The following is a 20,693-nucleotide window of genomic DNA, read 5'->3' on the forward strand; positions in this document are numbered from 1 at the left end:
AAGTTCGACTGTAGAGTGCAAGTCTTTTCAGTTTACGCCGTGTTAGGCGACTTGCGTGTCGATGATGATGATGATGATGATAAAAACACTAAACCAAGTCGCTGAGCGGAGAAACCGAAATCGCTGAATTGCAATCAGACGCGCTGACGAATCAGCTAACGGGGTGGACGTCACAGAGTCATTGTTTACGAAAAATCGCCGGTTAGGGTTCGTTACGATCCTCCACATTCAACGACACGGAAGCAAATAAACTTCCCACTCTACGGGCAAAGCAACGGCACCCACCACTCTGAGGTCAGCCACTCCGCCGTATTACCCAACACAGAAAATGCGCTTTATTTGATTGACCGTTTATTACTCACTGCTGTAAACTTGTTTGTGCTGAAGCTATTTTGCCGTCACCTTCTCGCTGTCACAGAAATTGATGAGCTTCTGTCCACAAGACACGTTTTACCACTTCCTTCACGTCATGGATCAACTGTCAACCACACGCAGCGAAGTGGCACAGCTCACAAGACATTGTGGTCGTTATCAGAAGGGGTGATTTCGAAATCCTGCAATATCGTCCTGAAATATATACTCTGAAGAGTCAAAGAAACTGATACACCTGCCGAATATCGTATAGGGCACCCGTGAGCACGCAGAAGTGCCGCAACACGACGTGGTATGGACTCGACTAATGTCTGAAGTAGTGCTAGAGGGAGTTGACACCATGAATCCTGCGGGGATGTCCATAAATCCGTAAGAGTACGATGGGGCGGAGGTCTCTTCTGAACAGCACGTTGCAAGGCATCCCAGATATACTCAATAACGTTGATTTCTGTGGTGGCCAGCGGGAGCGTTTAAACTCAGAAGAGCGTTCCAGGAGCCACTCTGTAGTAATTTTGGACTTGTGGGGTGTCGCATTGTCCTGCTGCAATTGCCTAAGCACGTCGGAATGCACAATGGACATGAATGGGTGCAGGTGATCAGACAGGATGGTTACGTACGTGTCACCTGTCAAGAGTCGCATCTAGACGTATTAGCTGTCCCATATCATTCCAACTGCACACGCCCCACACCGTTACAGAGCCTCCACCAGTTTGAACAATCCCCTGCTGACATGCAAGGTCCATGGATTCATGTGGTTGTCTCCATATCCGTACACGTCTATCCGCCCCATACAATTTGAAACGAGATTCGTCCGATCAGGCAATATGTTGCCAGTCATCAACAGTCTAATGTCGGTGTTGATGGGCCCAGGCGAGATGTAAAGCTCTGCGTCGTGCAGTCATTAAGGATACACGAGTGGACTTTCGGCTCCAAAAGCCCATATCCATGATGTTTCGTTGAATGGTTCGCACGGTGGCACTTGGCTCAGCATTGAAATCTGTAGCAATATGCGGAAGGGTTGCACTTGTCACGTTTAACGATTCTCTTCAGTCGTCGTTGGTTCCGTTCTTGCAGGATATTTTTCCGGCCGCACCGATGTCGGGGATTGATGTTTACCGGATTGCTGATATTCACGGTACACTTGTGAAATGGTGGTATGGGAAAATCTCCACTCCATCGCTATCTCGGAGATGCTGCGTCCCATCTCTCTTGCGCCCACCGTACAACCACGTTCAAACTCACTTAAATCTCGACAACCTGCCATTGCAGCAGCAGTAACCTATCTAACAACTGCACCAGACACTTGTCGCCCTATATAGACGAGGTCTACCGCAACGCCGCATTCTGCCTGTTTACATACCTATGTATCATGCCTATACAAGTTTCGCTGGCGTTTCTGTGTATTTGTGTTTCTCGCTATGCTAGACTTGTTATTTCAAAAAGACCACTACTTTATTTATCCTTGTTCAAACTGAGTGAAATCCTTTCTCTAACGGCCTCTACGTCGCTTGGTGTTAAACGTCAACTTTACCTTATTTTCTTATTAGTGGCAACACGGTTTTTACCCTTCTGCCCAGCGTCTCTAGTCAGCTGAGCTCATACTCATCGTCGAACGATCTTGAGGTCGAGCAGATGCTCTCGTCTTATCTTTCCTTTCCGGCTGGGTGGCTCAGTTGAGCTGTCTGTACGCCGTCAGAAGAAAAACCTGGGAGAATTTTGATTTTACCACCGACTGTACTTTTATCTGACTCGTGACACACTAGCTAACGGGTTTCTCGCGTAACTATCCCGGCTCAGAGGACAGAGCAAGAGCGAAAGGCAGTTATTGTTTTTTCGACTTTTGAACACGTTCTGTTGTCCGCCCCCGGTATCTGAGTGGTCAGCGCGACAGAATGCAATCCTAAAGGCCCGGGTTCAATTTCCGACTGGGTCGGAGATTTTCTCCACTCAAAGACTGGGTGTTCTGTTATCCTAATCATTATCATTTCATCCTTATCGACGTGCAAGTCGCCAAAGTGGCGTCAAATCGAATGACTTGCAACCGGCGAGCGGTCTACCCAACGCCTCCCGTCCTCGTCACACGACATTTACATTTTAACACGTTCTGTTGCTTCCACAGTACTTTATTGGTTGCTGACAGTGAACTAAACATGAATTCCTGAGCGGGAGTTCTAATATGTTCTTCAACAAGGTTGTGGCCGATTTCGTTTGGCCATCATTGCCTCACTGATTCAGCAGCACCCTTTCTCAGATGAAGTTGCTGCGTCGGGTCGTTTAAGAATAAAAGAAAATCGAAAAGAATGGCAAGTGGCAACGTGTAAAAGACAACTGTTCTACAGTCCATGAACTATTCGTCGATCGAACAGAGGAATGAAATCAAGCCAAGGAACATATTTCGAAATATGTTCCTTGTTAGTTCATGTGTACTGTTAAATTAAGTACTTCTCAGAAATATTATCTATCAGTACCAAACACGTTTCGAAAGGCTGTGCCGCCGTCTTCGGTGGCAGTTTTCTAATATTTTCGTGTTGCTAAAGATTTTTTGTGTAATAACTTTATTCCAGAAGTATCAACTATTGTAATCAGATGAAACGAAATGCAAACTTTCATAGAAGTTGAAAACAATTACGCATCTAAAAGTTGCGAATTTCCTTGGGCAGGGAGGCAGTATCAAAGGAGTAAATTATAGCCATAGTAGATCATTTTCACTGTTTATTATAGCAGACGCGTATTTCTCTTAAAAGCTGTGAAAATGAAGCCACACACACACAGCCTTTTCAGTGTAAGCTTTACAATTTTGATTCGAAATGCGTATTTTATCGAAATTTTATGCTCTCGATAATTGACAACATGTGAAAAATAGTGGCACATATTTTTAAGAATGACATAAATTTTTAAAGAAACAGCAATGATTCATTTCCGTTTTTAAATATGATAATATGTTTTAATTTCTTTGAGATCACAAGTATGTTTCTAACTTTTCATACAAATTCGTACGTTTAATTCTGACGAAGTACGTACTTTTTCTGTCATAGGCCTCCAAACCTGTGTTACGGAAATAGCGAAGGGCTGAACAGATCCATAGCAACTTACGTGTGACAAGCCAAGCACCTGTTGTCAGAGATTACTTTACCGGCGATGAACACCGTGATCGTTGAACAGGCACACCAAACTTCTGGTATGATGTATGTTTTTCTATGACATACTTTGCAAAACTAAACGAAATATAAAAGGCGGCAACTACTAACTAGCTTACGAGTATATGCATATTTCACTACTTCACACGCGGACAACCACAAACGGAACGTAGCTTTGTGTTACCTGGAAGAGACTGCTCTTTCTGAAGTAGCTTGTAGCCCATCTCCGTACTGTGCGTTTTATCTAGCTTGTTCGGTACAGCTCCGCTTTAAAAACAGTGTCATCTTTATGGAAACAAGAATATTATGGAACAAGTTATTATTCAATCCAGCGCAGCTGAAAATTGAACATGAAACTTTTTCCTTCGGGGCATTTGTGTAAGTAAAGACAAATGATACAAATACGCATAAGGATGTAATAAATAGCTTAAGACGAAGGACTTAAAAAGCGAACGAAATCCTGATCATACGGGCAAAAGAATTTCATGGAAATTAAGCATGTGTCCTGTTTTGGCATCCTGTTTGCGGCTAGGCTATTAGAAACTCAGCAGAAACTCGTCTTACAACAGGATGACGACTTGAAAATGGGAGCGTACCGGGATTCGGCTGTTGTGACTTGCAGTAATTAGGAAAACACTGAACGAGTTAGGCAAGGTGTATTTGAATTCAGCTTCTTCCGGAGCATGTCCACATTGACAGTAGGAACAATAACTATTTTGGAAAGCACTGAAAGTACCTGTCCGATTGTACAAGAGCTCCTTTTCCACATATTGCTTTCTTCTCCGATTCTGTGCAGGACCTCGTATTCCTTACCTTATCAGTATACCCAATTTTCAGCATTCGTCTGTAGCACATTTCAGATGTTCGGTTCTCTCCTGGAGCGGTTTTCCACAGTCCATGTTTCACTACCATACAAGGCTGTGTTCCAACCATACATTCTCAGAAATGTTCTCCTGAAGTCAAGGCCTATGTTTGTTACTAGCACACTTCTAGGGGCCAGGAATGGCCTTTTTGCCAGTGCTAGTCTGTTTTTGATGTCCTTGCTCCGTTCGTCGTTGCTTATTTTGCTGCCTAGGTAGCAAATTCCTTAACTTCATCTACTTCGTGACCGTCAGTTCTGATGTTAAGTTTCTCGCTGTTCTCACTTCTGCAACTTCCCATTACTATCGTCTTTTTCTATTTACTCTCAATCCTTGTTATGTACTTATTAGGCTGTTCAGTCCTTTCAACAGATCCTGGAATTCTTCTTCATTTCCACTGAGGCCAGCAACGTCATCAGCGAATCTTATCGTTGATATTCTCTCACCTTTAATTTTAGTCCCACTCTTGAACCTTTCTTTTATTTCCATCAAGGCTTCTTCAATGTATAGATTGAACAATAGGGGCGAAAGACTACATCCCTGTTTTACACACTTCTTATCCGAGTTCTTCGTTCTTGGTCTTCCATCCTTATTACTCCCTCTTGGCTCTTGTACATGTTGTATATTACTCGTCTCTCCTTATAGCTCACCGCTATTTTCGTCATAGTGTCGAACATCTTGCACCTTTTGATATTCTCGAACGTTTTTTCCAAGTCGACAGATTCTATGACCGTGTCTGGATATTTCTTTAGTCTTGGTTCCATTATCAGCCGCGACGTCAGAACTGCCTCTCTGCTGCCTTTACCTTTCCTAAAGGCAAACTGATCATTATGTTCCATTTAGGTAAGTAAAAAAAAGGGGGTCACTTCCTGATTTTAAACTACGGCAGATAAATGGAGCGCGTTAAGTTGGAATAAGAGCACCCGTGGCTGCCCAATTAGCACGCAGGTGCAGGAGACGCTGCCTGCTTATTGGCCAGATTCTCGCCTTGTGTAGAACGAGCTTTGGGCCTACCATGAGCAGGAAGCCGACGCCAAAAGCGAGGGGTGGCGTCACGTCAACAGTTAAAAGCATTAATTATCGAAAAATCAATCTCCAATGGTTGTGATCGCCGAGTACTGGAGAGACTGTCCTTAAATGTAGAGATACGTGGCAAGTTGAGTACGAATTCAGTCAGCATCCCAAACTGCTCTGTCAATCACAGTGCGAAGCAATCTATGCGAATCCAAACCGAAGCAGAAAAGAAAGTCTAAATTTCTGATCACCGGAAATAATATGATAGCATGATCCTACCAGGCCCGAGGTTGTGTAATACAAAACAGTGGTTGGAGGTAAGTACACTGTGCCAAAAACACGATTTTTTGTGTATGGTAGGCACCCAAAGAAGCTATTCGTCACGAAGGGTGAAGCGTAGTTCCGTGATTTTACGATTGTTCTGTTTCCGTTCTTTGACTAAGAATGGCACATGTTTTTGGAGGCTCAAGCGTAAGTTACTGTACAGACATTATTTCAAAAGAGACAAATCCAAGTGCGACTCCAGCCAAGTTAATTCGTATGAAACACTACAGCTGCATACACATCCCAAGGCGAGGCGTGTTACTATGTAAAGTATACGGTCACAGATAAGTTCAGCAGCTCGCTGTTTACGTTATTTTGTTAGTTGACAACCAAAAGGAGTAAAGAGCGCGTCGACAGTAAAGGGGACAGAACATGCTCCCAAAAAGAAAAGTTTCAGTACCGGCGTTATACTGAGTTGCATGAATGTGCTGTGAAATAGCTGATTCTTCAATATTGTGAATAACTGTATGGAAGCTTGATAGCTAGACGTGAGTAATACTTACGAAAGAAAATTATGTGTAAAAGGACGCCAGATGTGAACGACATAATATACTCGCAGGAACTGATTTTTTTTTTTTCGGAAAAGTAAAGCCTTCGCTGTGACATACAGATTAACAGTTTGCACGGTAAATCGGCTGTGGTACAATATTGACTGTGCAGTGCTATCGCAAAAAGCAGTGTTTAACTGACCAACCTTCTCTCTCCGTAGCTCCCTTGGCACTCAACGGCTGTCACCCGCGAATGTATCGGCAGAAAACAGCTGTGATGTCACAGATGGCGAGGAGCCTGACAGTACTACAGAGAGCGAGAAGCAAAAACGAAGATAAATCCTGTTTCTAGCTATTCCTGCAGCAACTTGGCAGTCATTTATTCAAGTAGCGAGTACCGGAACGAATCCTGTTTGCAACTCATCCTCCCCCTCCCGCTCCCTCCCTCCCCCTCCCTTCCTTCCTCTCTCTCTCTCTCTCTCTCTCTCTCTCTCTCTCTCTCTCTCTCCCTCTCTCTCTCCTTGTGTGTGTGTAGTTATCTAACTAGAACACTAGCGAGTATATGGTCAATTTCAGGGCGGATAATCCCATGTACGTATGTACGTTTCACTCCTCCACTGATAACTTAAATAATCCACTGCATTATTAATAGGATAAAATTTCTCTGAATACATTTCACCAATTTTATATATTATTTTTAAGCCTCTGAAGAATATTTTGAGTCTTAGTAAGGAATTAGCAATCAATTGCCACGTCAGCCAGATCTTCCCCTTTCATCAGCAGTGTTAGTGGTTTTATAGTGTTTACAACTTGGTCTATGGCATGTTTCTGTGCCTAATACTACGTCTTCTATCGCGGGGGACGTCCTTAGAGGCTGTAAAGACGCAGTTAGTTAATTTTAGAACGTAATCTTGATTAAGTGGCGGCAAGTTAATTAACTTCGCGTGCATAACCTGAGGATGTCTGTCACAGAAGGGGGAAATGTTAGGCGCAGCAAGATCCTGCATATTCCTTACTGTTTTTGGTTTCTCGGCAGAATCAGAGAGAGTGCTCGCTCGATTGAAGAAAATGACGCAGTGTTCTCGTTGAAGCAGTTTTCCTGGTACTTAAATTACGGTCGCCAGACCAGTACTGGAAATGGCTTTCCGGAGCACGCTCGCGTTGCCTTAGCGTCGCGACATCTGACGCGGTTGCAGCAGGGTCTACGTAAGTAATCAGTGAAGCGAACAAAAAGCTGGAGTTCCTGTTCGTAAGAAACGAGCGCAAAACAGCTAGTCTCAACGGTGTAACTGACGACCAGCGTTTTGGATGAAGTTACCTTTCAATGCCATGTAATGATGGAGTATGTAGAACTAATGTCTGGCGGCAGGACAGACCATGCTCCTGCCTAGATCGACAGATGTCTCCGCTTGTTGCATAAGTGCTGAATTATTCGAATAGTTAGTCACCGTGTAATCAAAGGACTTAATGCGCAACACATTACTTTCTGCTGTACAAGAGATATCTGCGTGGTACAAATATGCTCGCAGAGCAAGGTTTCCGTTCTGGGCGAAAACTGCAAGACCATACCAATCAGAGTTACCAAAACAAAAAGCAATCGCAGTGAGGAGGATAAGCTATGAAGAGGTGGTGGAAAACGAACAACACTTTGTTGTTAAGTAGGAGTACCATCAAACAAACAATACTTCCTTTTAGCCACACTCAAGTCGAAGCACAGAGACCAGTTTCAGAATTGTTTGGCTGTAGCAGCTTGGCTGGAAAGCCACTCCAGTCATCTACGGAGAACTATCGTTTAATTTTTACAATTCCTTTCGTTGAAGCGAACTATACGTGCGCGAAAGAATTCGCAATGTATCCTTCGCTGTACACACACACGCAGCTTTATACTTGGCACGAATTTCATTGGTGATCGACGAAACGTTTCGCCTGAAAACGGTATGCAATGTCCATCATCAAATGACAACTCTTGAATATCAGGCGTCGGAGCTTCACAGTCGTATCACAGATTTATCATTCGTATGCTCAAGTGCGTTTTCCACTAATTATCAACTTGATTCGATAAGAACGGTATGAGGTGCAAGCTAAACACTCGTCAACTCGTACGGGGTACCAAGAACACCTTCAGCAACTGCAGCTGGCGCGCTACTGCGTAAAGAAACAACAAATGCATCGCTGTGTAAGACATTGGCGGGTGTGATGCGAGAAATACTTCAGCCGTTCGTAACCAGCCCGTTGGCGTGTAGTGCTGTTGTTCCACCAGGCAAAACAGGTCACGACACCGGTTCCCAGTAGCGATAGGAGTTACGTAGGCCAACTCACATTTCACCGAACTGTATTCTCGACTTTCGAGGCGGTCGTTCATCACACTGTATGCAGTAAAATCGTGGCCTCAAGTTCACATGCTCACCAGTTTGTGAACAAAAGACACACACACACATGCTACACAGTTATTCGACAAACACATGCTGACAGCATCTTACTTACAAAGTGCTGAAAACATTAAACAATTGCCAGAGTAACTAGGTAAACTTGCTGGTAAGAGTAGAGCACGGAAGCAATAAGTGGGTTACAGACGCAGTCAGGTCGACAAACGAGTGAGTATTCGGAGGAGAGAGGTTAAAGGTTGACGCTGCCTACCTGGCTGCCTGAGTGCGGCTCGGCTCCCGCACACGCTCGCTTCGGGTCGCTCCTCGGCGCACTTCGTGAACAAACTGCCGCAGCCGCTCGTCGCGCCGAGGTGACGCCGCAGCACGCGAACCCTCTGGCGGTAGCCGCAGGAACTAAACCACGCTCCCAGAACCACTCCGTTCCCCACTTCAGCGGAGAAAGTGCGGGAACGGACCGGTATCTCCAGCCCGAGTTTTTAAAGAATGTTTATCGCTTCTCGCGCGCATAAATTTTCTCTTGACATTTCTCTTCCATTTCCAGTTATCCTATGGTGTTTTCTGTTTTTAGATAGAGGTATTGCTGCAACTCTGGGATAAGTGGCTAGTATCCGGTCACGACACAATTATCCGTATGATAAAGAAGTCGGTAGATGTAATATAAATGTACAAATGCCGGCCGGTGTGGCCGAGCGGTTCTAGGCACTCCAGTCTGGAACCGCGCGACCGCTACGGTCGCAGGTTCGAAACCTGCCTCGGGCATGGATGTGTGTGATGTCTTTAGGTTAGTTAGGTTTAAGTAGTTCTAAGTTCTAGGAGACTGATGACCTCAGATGTTAAGTCCCATAAAGCTCAGAGCCAAAAAATGTACAAATGAATAAATGATTGCAATTTCAGAAAAAAAAGTCGATGAATTACTCAAGAAAGAGCTTCCCAGATTGGGCTAGTCAGTAACGCGTTCTTCCACCTCTATCTCTTATGCAAGTAGCTATTCAGCTTGGCATTGATTGACAGAGTTGCTGGATGTCCTCTTGAGGGATATCGTACTGTTCAAGTGACTTGTTAGTTCGTCAGAATCCCGAGCTGGTTCGAAGGCCCTACCTATAATCCTTCAAACGTTCTCAATTGGCGAAAGGTCCGGAGAACTTGCTGACAAAGGTAGGGTTTGGCAAGCACGAAGAGAATCGATATCTTTCACGGGTGGGCACTATCTTGCTGGAATATAAGCCCAAGATGGCTTGTCGTGAAGGGCATCTAAACGGGACGTAGAATATCGCTATGCTGTAAGGGCGCCGCAGACGACAACGAAAGCGGCCCTGCTGTCTGAATTGGCTGCCTAGACCACGGTCCTGTTTGTCCGGCAGTGTGGCGGGCGACATTCCGGCTGGTATCACACCGCTGTCCGGGGCGCCTCCTGACAAATTCTCGTTGGTCTTCGGAACTCAGTTTGAATACAGTTCTACTCCACTCAATGAGATTCCAGGCCGAATGTAACAGACACCGTGAGAAACGGGCTTGTTGGTGTACAGAGGTCAATGGTAGTCGGCGAGAGGGCCCCGTGAGCTCAGTTTCATTTCTGTGAGCCGCCTTTTAATGCTCCTTCTGGTCATCGAAGTACCTGTTGCACGTCGGATCGACGATAATGATGAATCCAGTGCTCTCTAACGACTACTCGGTCCTCACTTTCAGTAGTCTATCTAGGTCGAGCGCTTCCTTGTTGACTGTATTTGGCCACCGTTCTCCCATGCCTTCCAACATAGTCGAATGGTGGCATCGCTCCTATTCAGATGTCGAGCGATTCGCTGATTATTTCAACCGGCCTGTTTGAGCCCAACTACACGTCCTGCTGATATCTGAGTGTTTGTTTACGCGTCTCTCTGTGAGGCATAGTTACTCTCCAGCTGAATACAGGAATGAACTTCGCAAAGACTTTATGTCCTGATATTGACACCCTGCTTACTATCCTTGCCAGTTGCGCGGTGAAACTGCGCCGCAGCGCCACATATTCATCCATGATTCGTCAAAGTTTACAGTTTTGCATTTTCCTATATTAATATCAATTTGTGACAAATTTACTTAACTCCTTTTTCGTGGTGCGTCGTTTTTTTGGTAGATTTAAAATAAGAGTATCATTCTTTCTTCTACAAAAAGGTAAGTCGGAAGTCAGTTTGCCGATGAATTTCTTCTAACTGATGGCCGGGAGATTCCGAAAATATTTCGTCGTTCCTTGAGAAACTAACTCCCACCTGGCTGATTTCTTCTATGGTCTAAACTTTTCTCTACATAAAAGTAACGCCGTTACTTTTCACCACAGCCATGAGTTATAAACTTTGGGCTTAAAAATATTTGTAAATCACGATCCTGCAGGGTATCGATTTTATTTAACTAATTATTTACATGTCTGAATGCAAATAAATCCTTTTTTTACCACCCACTTATGGTAATCACTAGTATAGATCTGCTTTCATTGAACGGTAAATAATAACTGATATCAGAAAAGAGCACCCTTGAATTATCCTTAAGATAATGGCAATACGTTCCTTTTTCCTTGTCTCTGCCCTTCATTTATAACGTTGCGCCAGAGAAATCGTCTGGTTCGAGAGCTGTCTCCGTCTGAACATTTATGGTTTAACTAGTACGTCCCATATCTAGAACACTAAATGATTACATTCGGTATACTTGTCTTCCGCGCACTCTGAGACGTAGCACACAACAAACTTGGAGTGTGGCGAGTTGATCTAGAATCTGTCTACATTTTCTTAGTTCACTTATCTACCCTGATCTGAACAAATTCCCGGAAAGGATATCTGTCAAAATTCCAGTTCCTCCCTGCTATTTAGAAGGGCACTCACTATTTTCGAAGACAAGGAAACGCATTCTCCTGTCTATGACAGCTGAGAATCCAACATGCTATTACTTTTTTGGGGAACAGTGTGACATAGTGTATGTCTCATATTACGGGAAAACTACTGCTGCATTTTAGCTGCACACACAAGTAGTTTTCCTGTCTATTAAAATGCGCGTAAGACACTCTGCCTTGTGGAAAACTGCGACCACTGCGCATAAAGAGCAAAATAATCGTCAACCCGAGATAGATTTCAGCACTACAGTGCTTTGCAATGCATGGTAACGTTCCGTATGTTAAGCCGTTGTCTTTTCCTCTGACATAAAAGTCGGCTCAGCCAGTCAGTTGCAGAAAGATCTGCAGTTTAATGTCGAATCCGAACCATGTCGTAATTGTATTTTCTTTCGCTTTTATGAAGTGATAGCAGAAATGTGCGCTCACATTCATTGGTTGGTACAACCTGAAGTTACCGGATTCGTAATCTGATAACGTGAACTGCTACCAAGCTTTGCGTTCAGCAGCCGTACTGAAGCAACGGAATGAATTTAGAAAAATATTGTTGCTGTTTTTTCGTCTTGTAGGTATGCTCGACTGAGTTGTCGAAAAATGATGCAGGTTAGATAGGTAGATCTAGTAACTAAGAGGTGCCGCATAGTACGGGGTGGGGGGTGGGGGAAATAGAGAAAGAACTTTGTTGCATAACTAGGTTAAAAGAAGGGATAGCTTGTTAGAACACTTCCTGAGTCAACTGTTAATTTGGCCAAGGCTTGCCTACAGTACGCCGTTTCAAGTGGACGTAGTTTGAAGTAGTAATTCAGAAATGAAGGGGCTTGCAGAAGACTGACTAGCGTGGAGTGCTGCATCAAACCACAGCAACTAGGTGTATTTCGTTTCTTCACTAGTACTGTGTTCGCTCAGTTCTTTTATTTATTTTGCTGATAAGCTAAGCGAATATCATGAAGTCAGGCCGGGTTTATTCACAGTAGTAATATTATTGCTGATTCATTCACGGGTGCAAGTCCGTTTGCGTAGCACACTCTAAGACAACCAAAAACGACGCGCGACGAATGAGTTGTGCAAACTGAACACAAATTGATATTCGTATAGGTATCGACGGAAAATACAAAATCGTAAAGTTTGGCCGCCGCTGGATGAATGTGTGAGGCTGCGGCGCAATTTCACCGCGCAGCTTGCGAGGATAGTAAACAGGAAAAATGTCGATACCAGGTGACAGAGTCATTGTGAATTTCATTCCGAGTACTCAGCTGGGCAGTAACTGTGCCTCGCAGACAAGCGCTCGAACAATATACGCGAATATCAGCATTTGAGAGAGGACACGTAGTTTGGCTCAAACAAGCCGGTTGGAGTAGTTGGCAAACGGCTCTACATTTGAACAGGAGCTATGGCAACATTCTACTATGTTGGCAGGAATGGGTGAACCACTGCCAAACACAGCGTTCATAAGGAAGGGCTCGACCTAGAGAGACGACAGAATGTGAGGACCGGGCGATGGTCAGCGGAGAGGCTCTCACAATCCCGTATTCATCATCATCATCATCATCATCATAAACATCAATCCGACGTGCATCTGGTGCTTCAGTGACGGCAAGGACCATTAATAGCCGACTCACACAAAGGGGGCTAAGCTCATGGTGGCCATTACTCCTGCACAGCAACAAGCCCTTTTGCAGTGGTGTCCAGCCACATTTGGGCTGGAATGACATTAACAGGAATAGAATTGTCTTCAGTGACGAATCCGCCCTCGAACTGAGTACCGATGAGCAGTCGAGGCGTATCTGGAGACGCCCCAGACAGCGGTGGTTACCAGCTTGATTGTCGCCTACCACACTGCCCGACAAACAGGACTGATGGTCTGGCCAGCCACTTCATTTGACAGTAGGGCCGCTTTGGTTGTCATCTGTGGCGCTTTACAGTACAGCGGTACGTCGACGATACTCTACGACCCATCTTGTTGCCCTGCACGGCAATCGATCCTGGGCTTACATTCCAGCAAGATAGTGCCCGGCCACACACGAGTTTCCACAGCTTGTCCTCGTGCTTACCAAACCTTACCAGGGCCAGAAAGGTCGTCAGATCTCTCCCAGTTAGGCAAGGCCCTCCAACCGGCTTAGGATTTTGTCAATCAAACTCGCTAATTGGACAGAATTTGGCACGTTATCCCTCAGTAGAGCATCCAATAATTCTGTCAATCAGTGGCAAGCCGAATAACTACTTTCACAAGGGGCAGAGCTGGACGAAGGCGTTATTGACTTGCTGAGTTTTTGAGTCTCTTTCTCTTTAATAAATCATCCAATTTTATCTGAAACTGTCATCATTTGTTTATCTGCATACGTACATCACATTTGCCGATTTCCGTCCCATTTGGGCGATTCATTTGTGACGCGTATTTTTGTCATAGAGTGCATTTTGCTAGGCCTTACAGCTATCGCTATTTGTCGGGAATCTGCTAGTAAATTTCCTCGGAGCAACTCCTTCTTGTCCCTGATCTTACTTCCCATCGCTGTCCCTCCTTCTCTGTATGTAATGACGATTTGTTGTTATTTAATTATTTATTTTTGGTTTCATTATCACACTTCCAAATTTAAATTACACAAATTATTAACAACAGTCAGTTCTGTTTATTATATTGTTCAGCATTGATATCCATTTATAACAGAAGAGATATAATTTTTTATAAAATTCTTATGTGTACTCTACGGTTATCTATGTTAAAAAGTTAAATTCAGTTACAACAAAAGGAATATTATTTTCAACTAAAAAGCTTTCATATATACACCACATCTAACACGGCCGGCTGCACTGAGTGGCCGCCCGGTTAGACACACCATGTCACGCACGGATTGCGCGGGCACCGCCGCCGGAGGTTCGAGTCCTCCCTCGGGCATGGGTGTTTGTGTGTTGTTCTTAGCATCAGTTAGTTTAAGTAGTGTGTAAGTCTAGGGACCGATGACCTCAGCAGTTTGGTTCCCAAGGAATTCACACACATCTGAACGTTTAATACGTCCGATTTCTCTTCTCGTATGCTGAGTCCTCGAGGCAGTGCGGATCTTGGTCTCGGCTGTAATTTCGTATATATTTTCTTATTTCCTCCGTATTTTGATATTCCTCCACACTTTGCTTGACAGCCGTTTTTTCTTTTTTCTTTTCTTTTTTTCGTTTTTTAAAGGAGAATATAACGAAACTCCAGAGGGAAAATCTCTTTGCAATAATACCGACTTGGTAGGTGCTTCACTTCGTGGCATCAACATATGGCGAGTGGCATCTGCATGGACATTGTAGGGTTCTGAAATGCTAACATTTCCGCCATTGATCGTAATAATTGTTTATCTTTCATTATTGGCCAGTTTCGGTTATGATGCCATAGTCACACGGTGCATAAGAACAAGCGACCATGCTGTCCAGCCACCAGCATATGATGGCCAAACATAATACTTACGACATGTAGTAATGTGATTGGTTTACGGCGTACTAAGCACGATACAATGAAATTACTTTCGAATTATGCAGGGGATCATGAACAGCGTGACTATCGCTGCAGTCTCCCCTCGTCGCTAAAAAGTATTTAAACTAAGGCGTAGGAATTCCTACTGGAGGCGTACGTGCGTCCTATCCTACCCTTTCGGAATGAATACTCTGGAGGGGACAGTACGATACGAATATCTGCAGAGGCTGTCGTATGTTCTAAGAATGTTTTATTTCCTCATCTTAAGGTGAGTGTACCTCGAATCAGAATGACTGCATCAGTATGCTGAAGAACCAGGTCGTCCATATTATGAGGGATGGAACATTATCCGTTCTGTTTTCTCAAACGATAATTCTCGCATGTGCAAAGTTAAATTTGTGAGTATACGACATGATCAATATTTGGAAGCAATAATTAATGTCATCATTATCATCGTCTGCATCAATTACAACAACAAAATTCTTATGTATGTTTAAGCGAAAAAATACATATGTGCAACTACTTACGTATTATAAACATTCAACGGCCCAGACTACACACGAAAGTCGGAAGACCCAGTCCAGTGGAGCAACTCGTTGGACGCTTCACGCTGACTCTTAACACGCCAAGGAAAGCCATTTACGGTGTGGCTCATTATCTGAATATGAACAGTCACATTTACTGTCAGTGGAAAAGCCCTAATTGAACATCTGGTATTTTCACATACCTTCTCCAGTCCGGAACCTATTAAGTTGTATCCACACCTCCCAAGGACAACGAAAACCTAGAACTTTGTCGGATTGTCAGTAAGTTTGTGGTTCTGGGTTTCCGTGGCTTTCAGCTTGCGTTTCCATTCAATATTCCGGCTAAACCAAGTGGAGAGAATTTGGACTCGTCCTATGTATGCTGGTCCTCCGTATTTGAAGCATTTCCTAGGTACCGAGCTTAAATCTTCGTGAAGAGGGATTGATTCATCTGTAGAAAATTGCCAACAAAAGTTATAGACAGCCGCCTTTAGGAGAAAGTGAGCTGTACGGATGTTCAATAGTATCGGCAGACGGCATGTACATGTAGATCTGACTGTACCACTGATGGTTCTCTAGGTGCCTTGAAATGAACCTCAACTTTCTTCACATGAATGCTGCGGTACCAGACTGGCGCACAATATTCTTTAGGGAGCGTCCGCGGAGAACTGATGTATTTGCTCACCGTGAACTATCTGCCAGCTGCCTCACCGGGTTCACTCGTCTTTGAGCTTGCATGGTACCCCAAGAACCTGTATTTAAACCAAACGGGAAACATACAACTTACATTGGAAGGAGCACATAGAAAATGTTGTGGGGAAGGCTAACCAAAGACTGCATTTTATTGGCAGGACACTTAGAAAATGTAACAGAGCTACTAAGGAGACTGCCTACAATAAGCTTGCCCATTCTCTTTTAGGATACAGCTGCGCGGTGTGTCATCCTTATCAGATAGGACTGACGAAGTACATGTAAAAAGTTCAAAGAAGGGCAGCACGTTTGTATTATGGCGAAATTCTCTTCTCACCAATTCTATTCAATACATCCTCATTAGTTACGTGATCTAACCGTCAAATCTTCAGCATTCTTCTGTAGCACCACATTCCGAATTCTTCTTTTCTCTTCTCATCCAAACTATTTATCGTCCGTGTTACACTTCCATACATGGCTACGCTCCATACAAATACTTTCAGAAACGGCTTCCTGACACTTAAATCTATACTCGATGTTAACAAATTTCTCATCTTCAGAAACGCTTTCCTTTCCGTTGCCAGTCTACATTTTGTATCCTTTCTACTTCGACCATCATCAGTTATTTTGCTCCCCAAATAGCAAAACTCATCTACTACTTTAAGTGTCTCATTTCCTAATCTAATTCTCTCAGCATCACCCATTCCGTGCATCTGATCTTCCAGGTCCTTTTCTGTCTCTGACAGAATTACAATGTCATCGGCGAACCTCAAAGTTTTTATTTCTTCTCTCTTATATTTGCCATCTGATTTCTGTACAAATCGTAAATAGCCTTTAGCTCCCTGTATTTTACCCCTGCCAACTTAAGAATTTGAAAGAGAGTATTCCAGTCAACATTGTCAAAAACTTCTTCTAAGTCTACAAATGCTAGAAACGTAGGTTTGCCTTTTCTTAATCTAACTTCTAAGATAAGTCGTAGTGTCAGTATTGCCTCACGTTTTCCAATATTTCTACGGAATCCAAACTGATCTTCCCCTAGGTCGGCTTCTACCAGTTTTTCCATTCGCCTGTAATGAATTCGCGTTAGTATTTTGCAGCAGTGGCTTATGAAACTGATAGTTCGGTAATTTTCGCATCTGTCAACGCCTGGTTTCCTTGGGATTGAAATTATTATATTCTTTTTGAAGTCTGAGGGTATTTCGCCTGTCTCATACATCTTGCTCACCAGATGGTAGATTTTTATCAGGACTGGCTCTTCCAACGCTGTCAGTATTTCTAATGGAATATTGTCTACTCCCGGGGCCTTGTTTCGACTTAGGTCTTTCAGTGCTCTGTCAAACTCTTCACGCAGTACCATGTCTCCTATTTCATCTTCATCTACATTCTCTTCCATTTCTATAATATTGTCCTCAAGAACATCGCCCTTGTATAGACCCTCTATATACTCTTTCCACCTTTCCGCTTTCCCTTCTTTGCTTAGAACTGGGTTTGCATCTGAGCTCTTGATATTCATACAAGTGGCTCTATTTTCTCCAAAGGTCTCTTTAATTTTCCTGTAGGCAGTATCTATCTTACCCCTACTGAGATAAGCCTCTACATCCTCACATTTATCCTCTAGCCATCCCTGCTTAGCCATTTTGCACTTCCTGTCGATCTCATTTTTGAGACGTTTGCATGCCTTTTTGCCTGCTTCATTTACTGCATCTTTATATTTTCTCCTTTCATCAATTAAGTTCGATATTTCTTCTGTTACGGAAGGATTTCTACTAGACCTCGTCTTTTTACCTACTTGGTCCTCTGCTGCCTTCACTATTTCATCCCTCAAAGCTACCCATTCTTCATCTACTGTCTTTCTTTCCCCCGTTATTGTCAATCGGTTCCTTATGCTCTCCCTGAAACTCTGTACAACCTCTGGTTCTTTCAGTTTATCCAGGTCACATCTCCTTAAATTTCCACCCTTTTGCAGTTTATTCAGTTTTAATCTACAGTTCATAACCAATAGATTGTGGTCCACATCTGCCCTTCGAAATGTCTTACAATTTAAAACCTGGTTTCTTAATCTCTGTCTTACCATTATATAATCTATATGATACCTTCTAGTATCTCCAGGATTCTTCCATGTATACAACCTTCTTTCATGATTCTTGAACCAAGTGTTGGCTATGATTAAATTATGCTCTGTGTAAAAATATAAGTGACTATGGTATCAACTTACAACGTGAACTGTAACGTCATAAACCAATCTGGACTCAGAAGAACGAAAATGTTAGCAAAGCAATTCTAACGCCATATCAAATTTAGTGGTGTATTCTTCTTGCACACAATACGCTTCTTATAATTTACGTAGTTTTTGAAGAGAAAACCAAAGAGTCTAAAATGATATGACAGAATAGAATAAATAATTAAATATCTTGTGATTGTGTGATACTCAGTTAAAAGCTCATAGTAATTTACGAAGACTGGGACGTGCTGGCGCTTGGACTAAAACGCTTGTGCAGGGCACTAAGGCCGCGTGCGTGAAATCGCTCCGCGTGTGCATCCTTGTAGCTACTTCAAACCTCAAACCCGAAATCGGAGGAGTTAATCACCTAGCGTGTCCTTGGTGTGGAGCTCGTCTGACTGTCTCAAGACTCGCGAGGTCATTAAATAAGACAATGGGCGCAGAATGTTAATTATGTGAAGAGCTACTCAAGACTTACAGTGACGAAAATTCTTTCCTTTGCGAAGAATTACCTTCTAATAAAAAGTTTTGTTGAGTGTTATGCTCTAGTGCTTTATTCCCAAACGATTACGCACATCTTCTTGGGAAGATCGTTGCTAGAGACAACCGCTTCCGAAACACCAAGCGATCTTCGATTATTTCAGTAATTGAATTATAATTCAAGGTGAAAGGATATCGATGATAAGTTTCGCTGATGACATTGCTATCCTGAGTGAAAGCGAAGAAGAATTACATGATGTGCTAAATGGAACGAACAATCTAATAAGTAGAGAATATGGATTGAGAGTAAATCCAAGAAAGACGGAAGTATAAGAAGTAGCGGAAATGAAAACAGCGAGGAACTTAACACCAGGATTGATGGTCAATTCTGCTACCTAGGGAGTAAAATAACCAATGCAGGATGGAGCAAGAAGTACATCAAAAGAAGACTAGCACTGGCAAAAACAGCATTCCTGGCCAAGAGAATTCTACTAGTATCAAACATAGGCCTTAACCTGAGGAAGAAATTTCTGAGAATGTACGTTTGGAGCACAGCATTGCATAGTAGTGAAACATGGACTGTGGGGAAAACCAGAACAGAAGAGAATCGAAGCATTTGAGATGTGGTGTTATAGCAAATGTTGAAAATTCTGTGGACTGATAAGATAGAGGAAAGGAATATGTGGAAAACACCAACAAGGAGAAGGGACAGGATGATAGGACATCTGTTAAGACATCAAGGGGTGACTTGCATCGTACTAGAGGGAGCTGTAGAGGGCAAGAACTGTATAGGAAGACAGAGATTGGAACATATCCAGCAAATAATTGAGGACGTAGGTTGCAAGTGCTACTCTGAGATGAAGAGGTTGGCACAGGAGAGTAATTCGTGGCGGGTCGCATCAAACCAGTCAGAAGACTGATGACAAAAAAAAAATACGATTCTTGTTAAAAGATTAGGCAGACATATTCGAGAACTTGTTAAAGGTTAAAACCACTGTAAGCCTTTATCGAAAATTAATATTTTTGGATACTTTACGACCTGGCAGTTTTGACCTTACGAAACTATTTTCAAGTGGCGTGATACAGGGGTTGGACGAAAATATGGAAACACAGTGAGAACTGCATGCTTCAACATAAATGTAGACACTAGCCAAGCATGCAGGTTGTGTGTGACCACGAACGGCAGCTGTGCGGTGCCGTCTTTTTGTTCCAAGTGTTAGTCGTGGTCAAACAGTGTTCCTTGAGTTGCGTGTGGATTGTGTCGGAACTAAGTTAATTTGAAGGTGCGCAAACTGCTGGTGCTCGTATGGTGCTTAAGTAACTGAGGAAGCCGAAGTGTTTGCTGTTGTAAGAGGCATCGTATCAAAGATCTATACCGGGTACAGAGAAAACGGAGAAACGACATCCGCTAACAAGAGAAACTCCCCGTCACACCCTCCTTAAATTTAGTGGGAAGATAACTCAGTAAATAGTAATAGTTAACCATGAAAACAGGAGGAAGCTGTACTGAACTGTGAAAAAAGAAGCAAAATAGAAACAGTAAAAGGTCCAAGTTCAGCGAGCAAATTTGCATAGCTCCGGTGTTGTGGTTATGTGGTTACGGTGTTGGTCTTCAAATCTCCCTCATGCCAATTTTTTTTTTTTCACATAATTATTAACTGTCCGTCCGGTCATTGCTTGTCTGCTCGCTTTATTCAGATTTGTGTCTGTGTCGTGACGTAAAGTCTGCAGCAGCAATGTGTAAGGAAGTGACCTCCAGATCTACACTCCTGGAAATGGAAAAAAGAACACATTTACACCGGTGTGTCAGACCCACCATACTTGCTCCGGACACTGCGAGAGGGCTGTACAAGCAATGATCACACGCACGGCACAGCGGACACACCAGGAA

The 20,693-nt window shown here is 43.3% G+C and overlaps 1 protein-coding gene across 6 annotated transcripts in view; it reads right to left on the bottom strand.

Annotated features, from left to right (window-relative positions):
- The window catches only part of LOC126360117 (long-chain fatty acid transport protein 1-like), a 395,340-nt gene that overhangs the window by 139,236 nt on the left and 235,411 nt on the right, over positions 1 to 20,693 (bottom strand). The window contains exon 1 of one of the 6 annotated variants that reach the window (XM_050007688.1): positions 8,833 to 9,027. The exons of 4 other annotated variants lie outside the window; for them this stretch is intronic. The gene's annotated coding sequence lies outside the window, so the exon portion shown is untranslated. Of the gene's footprint in view, positions 1 to 8,832; positions 9,028 to 20,693 lie in introns of those variants that run through there. One more of the 6 variants, XM_050007687.1, reaches the window with a different exon arrangement.

Source organism: Schistocerca gregaria, chromosome 1, assembly GCF_023897955.1.
Source record: "Schistocerca gregaria isolate iqSchGreg1 chromosome 1, iqSchGreg1.2, whole genome shotgun sequence".
NCBI classification, from domain to species: Eukaryota; Metazoa; Arthropoda; class Insecta; order Orthoptera; family Acrididae; genus Schistocerca; species Schistocerca gregaria.